This window comes from Lynx rufus, unplaced genomic scaffold (assembly GCF_022079265.1).
Source record: "Lynx rufus isolate CCGP_SWC_20201006 ecotype Redwood Valley unplaced genomic scaffold, mLynRuf1.p SCAF_4, whole genome shotgun sequence".
Lineage (NCBI taxonomy): Eukaryota > Metazoa > Chordata > Mammalia > Carnivora > Felidae > Lynx > Lynx rufus.
This window is the reverse complement of record NW_025814856.1, coordinates 111567409-111576812: the sequence shown is the minus strand read 5'-3', so window position 1 is coordinate 111576812 and position 9404 is coordinate 111567409.

Below are 9404 nucleotides of genomic sequence, written 5' to 3'. Positions count from 1 at the left end.
TCCTACCCCCCCATCAACCCTCAGTTTATTCTCAGTTTTTAAGAGTCTCTTATGGTTTGGCTCCCTCCCTCTCTAACTTTTTCCAGATACCTAACTCTTTACACTATCATATTTAGTTTAAGATTTGAAGCATTTTTTAGTCGCCTTTCGTTTCAGTTTGAACTGTCTTTAGATGGCTACTTCTTTAAATACAGCTGCTTCCAAATTGGCCAGTGAATTTGATATTGTCTTTTTTCTCATGATGTTTTTGGTTATTCCTTTTTCATTTGACCCACTAACTTTGTGTTAAGTTGGAAACTTTTGAAGTACATCAAAAGTCAGAAAATTTGGGGGGCACCTGGGTGGTTCAGTCAGTTAAGCATCCGACTTCAGCTCAGGTCATGATCTCACAATTCGTGAATTCCCCCTGCATTGAGCTCTGTACTGAGAGTTCGGAGCCTGGAGCCTGCTTCGCATTCTGTGTCTCCCTCTCTCTACTCCTCCCCTGCTTACACTCTGTCTCTCTCTCTCCCTCAAAAATAAATAAAATCATTAAAAAGAAAGTCAGAAAAGTTTAAGTCAAGGTAGCATGTTTAAACATTGGCAGAGACAGTGCTGTATATTTCTAAACCTTGTTTCCTTTTCTTTCAGGGCTTAAGGCTAGATAACACTTCCTAGGCTCCCTTAAATTAAGTGGAATCATGTGACTACCTATAACCAAGGAAAGGCAGTCAGAAGTGATGGCTAACACTTCCAGGTCTGAACCAAAATAATACTCTTCAATGCAATCTTTCACACTCTCCTCTCTTGTTTATAGGCCGGATACAGAGGATCCAGTGACAGTGAAGCCAGTCAATGGAAAGGGCTGGAACTCCTAAATAACTGGAAAGAGCAAAGGCTCCCAACACTTGCCCCACTACCACCAACACTAACCTCTCTCTGGATGGTGACATGGTGATAAACAATCCTTGACTGTACTAAAGCCATCAAGATTTGGGTCTTGTTAGTTATATTCACCTACCCCAATTTAAACATCAATGAATAACTTCTCTTTCAATAAACATTCTATAAACAAAAGTATATGATTTCAAGTATAGATTCCTCAACCATTATTACCTTTCATAATCAATTCAATGCTTTTATGAGTGTGCTTTGGTGTTAAGTAGGCTTAAAACAAAGAAATAGGTTCAGAGTGTTAAGTAGTGGATTATACACAGCTCCTTCAAAACATGATAATAGTATTCTTATGTTTAGTATTTTAGTATTTTTAAAGATACCATATGTTTTCACTCTTATGTGGATCCTGAGAAACTTAACAGAAACCCATGGGGGAGGGGAAGGGAAAAAAAAAAAGAGGTTAGAGTGGGAGAGAGCCAAAGCATAAGAGACTCTTAAAAACTGAGAACTGAGGATTGATGGGGGTGGGAGGGAGGGGAAGGTGGGTGATAGGTATTGAGGAGGGCACCTTTTGGGATGAGCACTGGGTGTTGTATGGAAACCAATTTGACAATAAATTTCATATATTGAAAAAAAATAAAATAAAGCCATTCCTGACTATGTTTCATGTACTTTAGGATGTACAGAACATACATACATGATAGATACATGGATATATCCTATATATAGGAGAGAATAAGTTCATTATGTAGAATATATAATTATATTATTCTTGTACAGTTATAAAAGTATTAAAAACCTAATATATAGATAGTGCTCATATTTTAATGACACAGCAAATACTATTTGTCACTCATGAAGAGAGGAGAATGGGGACATACTCCCCAGCTTTCTGATAGATGACCTATGGTTCTCCAGACCATTCCTGGAATTAGTTGGCTGCGCTGACTCGAGCCACTCCTCTGGATCTGAATTATCACTGCAACTGGTTGTAGTTACATTAAAATAATTTACAACCTCTCATTTTAGTTTTCTCCCCACAAAGGGAATATAACCTATTCATTTTTTTAAAAAGTTAACAGGTATTGAAAAGAAATGTTGAGGCACTAGGTATCTAGATGCCTAATAACTTAACTAGTGTTTTCTCCCAGAAAAGAGAAAGATCATTCACTGATAACAAAGAGTTAATTTGGGGTAGGTGGGTAGATGGCTGTAGGCAGCAGTAAACCCTGAAAGGCTTACCAACTTGCAGTTTATTAAATTTTCTTTTTTTTTTAATTTGTTTAATGTTTATCAATTTTTGAGAGCGATAGAAATGAGTAGAGGATGAGTAGAGAGAGTGGGAGGCACAGATTCTGTGTCATCAGCTCAGAGCCCAATGTGGGGCTTGAACTCATGAAACACAAGATCATGACCTGAGTCAAAGATGGATGCTAAACCGACTGAGCCACCCAGGTGACCCTAGATTTTCTTTTAGAAAAGGGTTAGTCCTTTTCTTTTTCAAAAGTTTGTTTGTTTTTTGTTTATGTAATCTCTATACCCAACATGGGGCTCAAACTCATGATCCCAAGATCAAGAGTTGTGTGCTTCCCTGACTGAGACAGCTAGGTGCTCCTACTTTTTTAAAAAATTTTTAATGTTTATTTATTTTGGGGAGACAGAGAGACAGAGTAGGGGAGGGGCAAAGAGAGAGGGAGATACAGAATTCGAAGCAGCCTCCAGGTTCTGAGCCGTCAGCACAGAGCCCAACAGAGGGATCGAACGCACAAAGTGCAGAATCATGACCTGGGCTAATGTCAGATGCTCAACTGACTGAGCCACCCAGGGGTCCCCATCAACAGTGTATAAGGGTTCCTTTTTTCCACATCCTCGCCAACACTATTGTTTCTTGTTTTTTTTTTTTATTTTAGCCATTCCAACAGGTGTGAGGTGATATTTCTTGTAGTTTTGATTTGCATTTCCCTGATGATGAGTGATATTGAGCATATTTTCATGTGTCTGTTGGCCATCTGTATGTCTTTTTGGATAAATGTCCATTCATTTTTAATTGGATTATTTGTTTGCTGGGTTTTGAGTTGGATAAGTTCTTTATTTTATTTTTTTTTTAATTTTTTTTCAACGTTTATTTATTTTTGGGACAGAGAGAGACAGAGCATGAATGGGGGAGGGGCAGAGAGAGAGGGAGACACAGAATCGGAAACAGGCTCCAGGCTCCGAGCCATCAGCCCAGAGCCTGATGCGGGGCTCGAACTCACGGACCGCGAGATCGTGACCTGGCTGAAGTCGGACGCTCAACCGACTGCGCCACCCAGGCGCCCCATGTTCTTTATTTTAAATACTAACCCTTTATTTGATACATCATTGGTAAATATCTTCTCCTATTCAGTAGGTTATCTTTTAGTCTTGTTGATTGTTTGCCGTGCAGTAGCTATTTATTTGGATGTAGGCCCAATAGTTTATTTTTGCTTTGTTTCCCTTGCCTCAGGAGACATATCTAGAAAGATGTTGCTCTGGCTGATGTCACAGAAATTATTGCCTGTGTGCTCTTCTAGGATTTTTATGGTTTCATGTCTCACATTTAAGATCTTAATCCATTTTGAGTTCAGTTTTGTGTGTGGTGTAAGAAAGTGTTCCAGTTTCATTCTTTTGCATGTAGCTGTCCAACTTCCCCAGCACCATTTGTTGAAGAAACTGTATTTTTCCCATTGCATATTCTTTCCTCCTTTGTCAAAGACTGATCATATAATTGTGGGTTTATTAAATTTTTTGCATGTTTTAAAAAATGCATCCTGAAAGAGGGAAATATGAAGAATATGAAATACTAAAAACACAAATGAAGATTTTTCTAGGAGTTTTGTGATAACAGATATAACAGCTTTTTACCCAATTGAATCTCTAAGATTCCAGCTGCAAGAAGTCTGAGTCTTAAAGTCAAAACTAGAAATGTAGGTGATATTGGATAGCATAGCAATTGAGTTAATTACAAAGCAAAAAATAAGTCATTTCTATATTCAGTTGCTGCAGAATAACTGCCTTTCGATGATTGTTTGAACACTCTAAATGATTCTAGACAAATGTTGACTGAATGAATAAGTTAATTATTGAATGAATTAATCTAGCTCTTTGAATCACATCATTTAACACAATGACTGGCACACAGTAGGAACCCAACAAATGTTCAGTGAGATTGATTTTCCTTTCCACAGCCTGGTAAGAAGAGGTCTTCAGAACCAATTCTTATAGAGTTCTCTTGAATCTCATATTTCACACCCATTCATCTCATGTAGTGCATGAGAGAAACTCACCTTCGTTAGAAATATCCAGCTTATAAAACAATTATCAAATGAGAGTAGACTAGCATGCCTCAAACCACTGAAATCCTCCATTTTCAAGCACCCATCAAATTATCCATTAGTGTTTACAAGCATTCATTTGGTACTTACCAAGGTAAAGGAATGAGCTAAGCATGAAAGAATGTGACAGAAAATGTTTCGGAAGGTGCTGCTCAAAAACTGCAAACAAAATTAACCAAGTTTCACGTCAATATACCATATCCAGTGAGGGGCGCCTGGGTGGCGCAGTCGGTTAAGCGTCCGACTTCAGCCAGGTCACGATCTCACGGTCCGTGGGTTCGAGCCCCGCGTCGGGCTCTGGGCTGATGGCCCAGAGCCTGGAGCCTGTTTCCGATTCTGTGTCTCCCTCTCTCTCTGCCCCTCCCCCGTTCATGCTCTGTCTCGCTCTGTCCCAAAAATAAATAAAAAACGTTGAAAAAAAAAATTTAAATAAAATATACCATATCCAGTGAATGCAAGGCTTCCCTCCTCTTTAATGTACAGCTACTATGCAAAAAACTCTTCTCTAAAACTTTTTAATGTTGTAAGAGCACAAAACTAGTTAAAACAGACTCTGTCTATTCATAACACAAATATTAATGGCCTGGTGTTTATATGTTTCTCCATTACTAGAACATGTAAGAAAAGTTAAATTCTTTTCACTTCAGCAACTTTAGAACCTATTTGTGATTTTAAAAAAATTAAAAACATCAAATAGCAAATTCAATTAGTAAATTTGCAATTGCCTTTTTAATCTTCCATATTTTAAAAATTTAATTATCCCAGACAAAACTTTATTAGCTAAGTTATACATAATACATTTTTATGAATCTAAATAAATTAAGCATTGTAAAGGCCTTAAAATAAGCACTGCATACAATTTCCTGTTTTTTCAAAGGTCTGGAAAGAAAGACTATTCAAATTCCTTATCTTCAAAATTTCCAAAAAAATTAAATTTTCAAAACTTTCTTAGTTTGTGTAGAAATCAACTAACCTATAAGAAGTGCATGAACAAACCCTTTACTGGAGAGTTTTTTAAAGTACTTGCATTTTAAAACGTTAGGTTTATTATTAGTGGTTTAGAAAAAGAATCTTCAGATCAGTCTCAACTTCTTCACTATCTTGCTTATTTTTTTTTAATGTTAGGGATTGTCCTGAATATCTATGGTGAAGAAAATGAAACAATGTTTTGCAAAGAAAAGTATCACTCACATGAATTAACTATATAATTATGTTATAAAATGGGAGATAGCAAGATTTCTAATGAAAGTGAAAGTCTAAAGAAAATGGTACTGCCCCCATTTCTTTCAGCCCTTTTGCAAGAAAATCTTCCGAACATTGGTCTCTGCTCATGATTCCCAATTCTTCTTGTCCCATCTTCCCTTACCCATTCCAGTCTGATTTACAAGCTAATCATTCCACTTAAGCTGACCACAACCTGCTAGATCAATAGTCAATTCAGTAGTACCATTCTCATGAGCAACTCTCTCCTCCTTGGTTCAATTTTTTTCACTTGGCTTTCAAATCACTACACACTCATGATTTTCTTCCTGCTTTGGTTCCTCCTTTTCTGGTTCCTTCTGTATCCCTCAGCATTTGAGGAGGGTATGTCCCAGTGCTCAAGACTTGGCCTCTTCTCATTATCTGTTTACCTTTAATCTCTCAGTGACTCTCCCTGCTCTCTTGGCATCAAATACCATCTCTCTACTAATGGCTTCTAAAATTTTTATCTCTACTCCAGGCCACTTTTAAGAACTCCAGATACATACATCTAACTACTAGACATTTTCATTTGGATGAACAGATTATCTCAAACTCCATCTGCCCAAATTGTATTCCTCATCTCAGTTGATGGCAATTTCATCCTTCTGGTCCCTAAAGCCAGAACCAAAGGAACAACACTTGACTTCACTTTTCTATTACACCCCAAATCCAGGTTGTTCACAAGTCCTGTTGGATCTGGCTTCAAAATATTCCTGGAATCCAACCCCTTCTAAGTACTTCCACAATTGCCAACCTTGTCTGAGCCATCATCTTCTTTTACCTCTTTTTTTTAACGTTTTAATTTGAATACACACATACATACATAAATGTTTTAGACTGAATATAGCTGCCAGAAAATGTTATAATAGTTTCAGGTGTACAATACAGTGATTCAAGATCTCTGTATGTTATGCTATGCTTGCAAGTGTAGCTACTGTCTGTCACCATACAACACTATTACAGTACCAGTGAGTATATTCCCTATGTGGTAGCTTTCATCCCTATGACTTATTCATTCCACAACTGGATCAGTCTTCTTCCTTCCACCCTTATCTCACACTCTTCCAGTCTAGTCTTCCAATCTAGTCCATGGAGCAATTCATTCTTGATTTTAAAATCTTGGAATGGTCCTCAACTTCATTCAGAATAAAAGCCATAGTCCCTACAATGGCTTAAAAGGGACTCAGCTCTCCATTACTTCAATGACTTTCTTCCCTACCAACCTGGTTCACTTGCTATGCTCCTGCCTACAACAGGTTCTTGGTCTTCCTCAAAAGGCCAAGCACATCTACAAAAGCAGAAAGCAGATTCATAGTTGTCAGGGTCTGGTGGGGAAAGGAAAATTGTGGAAGAATAACTGCTTAATGGTATAGGGTCTCCTTTTGGGATGATGAAAATGTTTTAGAACTAGATAGTTGTTATGGTTGCACAACATTGTGAATGCACTAAGTGTCACTGAACTATATAGTTTAAAATGGTTAAAACGGTAAATTTCATGTGTATTGTACCAGTTTAGAAAATTGCCAAGTACCCTTCCAATCTTTGCTGTAGCTGTTTGCTCCGTCCAGAGAGTGCTATTGTCCCAAATATCCACTTTCCTAATTCCCTTCCACCGGTGTCTTTGTTTAATATCACATTCCCAATGAGGCCAACTCTGATCACCCTATTTAATACTGCAAACTACTCCTTACTCTGCACCTCCCTTACCATGCTCAACCCTTTTTTTTTTCCACAACACTTATTTTCTAGCATAGTAGATAACATACTTACTCAATATATACACATCTTATTGTCTCCTTTGTTAGGATAAGAGCTCTAAGAGGCAGGGGTCTTTGTGTATTATTTTTAGGAAGAAAAAAACAATGATACGTATTTAGCCTGATTTATTAAAAATATATACATTAGGCCTACTAGAAGCAAGGCAATTTTCTAGATGTTAGAAATTCAATGGCAAACAAACAGGCACAATACTCCCTTTTCTCAAGTATAGCAGGGTAATTACAGTGGCAGAATACCCTTCTGAGAAATTAAGTTAGTCTTGGTTTTCACAAATTTAGCTTCACCTAGGAGGAAAAAAGGATTTTTTTTCATCTCCGCAACCCTCAGAAGTTAACCTTAAAAGCCACCTCAGTATTCTGAAAGTTGGCCTTTTTGAGTGATGGGTCTAAAAAGAAGTTTCAGCTGGGTGAGGGCCCAGAAGGCAAATCCTAACTGGGCCTCTGCACTGGAAGGCCAAAGCCCGTGAGGCTCTTGAACCAGATTTTTTTGGAGGAGCAGCTGAGATCTCAGGGTTAGAAGTGGCCCCTTCCCTTGGGAGGTTCTAATAGTTTCCAGACACTCTGAAAAGATAGGGATTACAATTTTACAGGGTGTCTGATACATGAGCCCACTTGACAGTACGGCTTCTAAGGAGAAAGTACCACAAGGCGATGCCTGCTGGCGGCCAAGAGGGACAAAGAATTAGTACTAAGCACCAAAGTTTTGAAAGTTGAAGCGAAATTTTCCTAGCTGTCCCTGAGTGAAACCAGCTGCCAGTGGAGCTACCCAAACTGAACTGACACCACATGACTAAGTAAGAGCCCAGGAGAAGTGACCAACATGGACTGAGGACTGAGTCTCATCCGGTCTCCATTTCCTGGAAGCAAATAAGCCTTCAGATATTTAAATACCTGTATGAAGAAGGAGGCATCTCCAAGATTGAGGGATATTTGCTTTCTGGTCAGCCTTGGTTACAAAAGAAAGACTGAAGACAGAGCTCTTTCAACTTACTAAGCAATAAGAAGGCAAGGATATTACACCATTTGTCTGTAAGTGCTGTTGTAACTAATGCACATAGTAACTTGTGAAAAAAATGAATGAACAGTGACTTAAAATAAGATGAATGGAAATCTGTTTGTATTTTGCAGTATTTAATACTTTTCTAGGAAAACACCACTTCATTTAAGTTGCCAGTATGTATGGTGGTGGGGTTTTGTTTTTGTTTTTGGTTCTGGAAGTTTTTTTTTTTTTGTGTGTGTGTGTGTGTGTGTTTTCTATTAATTACTAGCACTGCAGTTTCTGTTGCATAAAAGGAAATCCAGCTCCACTTCTCTACCAACCCTTTCCCCACCCCCACCCCCACTGCCCTCACACTATGCATTTTTTTTTCTTTCACCCTTGTTTAGCAGTTCACTTGCTCCTATTTGGGAAGTTACTTATCTTATATTAAAACTTACTTTTAACCTCTTGCATCAAAAAAGAAGAAGCCATACTGTCATGCTGGGTTATTCAACAACAATCTATTCCCCTCCATGGGATAAACTCAGCCTTCACCCCCATAGTTTATCTTCTCTGGGAGCTGGATTACTGCCTCATAAAACAGCACAACAGTACTATTATCACATAATCATTATCATTACCTCACTTGCAGCCATACAGATCCTTCTAATCCTGAACATCCTGCCTCTCTAATCTTGCTATATCTATCTTCTCCTGCTGTGAAACTGGTGGTGTGTTCCATTTTCACAGAAGCTTAATGTAATCACAAATGAAAAAATAAAATATATTTTTTAACTAGGCTGCATTTTATTGATACCATTGTGTTATATAGCAATTTAAAATAGCTCCATATTTCATCCAAGTCAACAAAACAAATGTGTGGGTGGCAGGGAAATTTGATCTTCAGCCTAGGTCCATGTTTTCTCCTCCAATCTTCTCTTTCTGGCTTTTGTCGTGTTATTTAGGGCAGATTCAATATGACACTTCTGTGTGGGGACTACTCAGTCAGCAAATGAATTGCCTCCACCTTGAGTGGAGTTTGGAAGAAGCACTGCCATTCTACCTAGATTTATCCAGAGGCTACAAGTCATCACTGTTTAGTTGGGTCTTTTCCGTGCCCAACTAAAGTTACAAGGGACACCCAAAGTGGGTTCCTTCCCTGATCATTTTGACAAA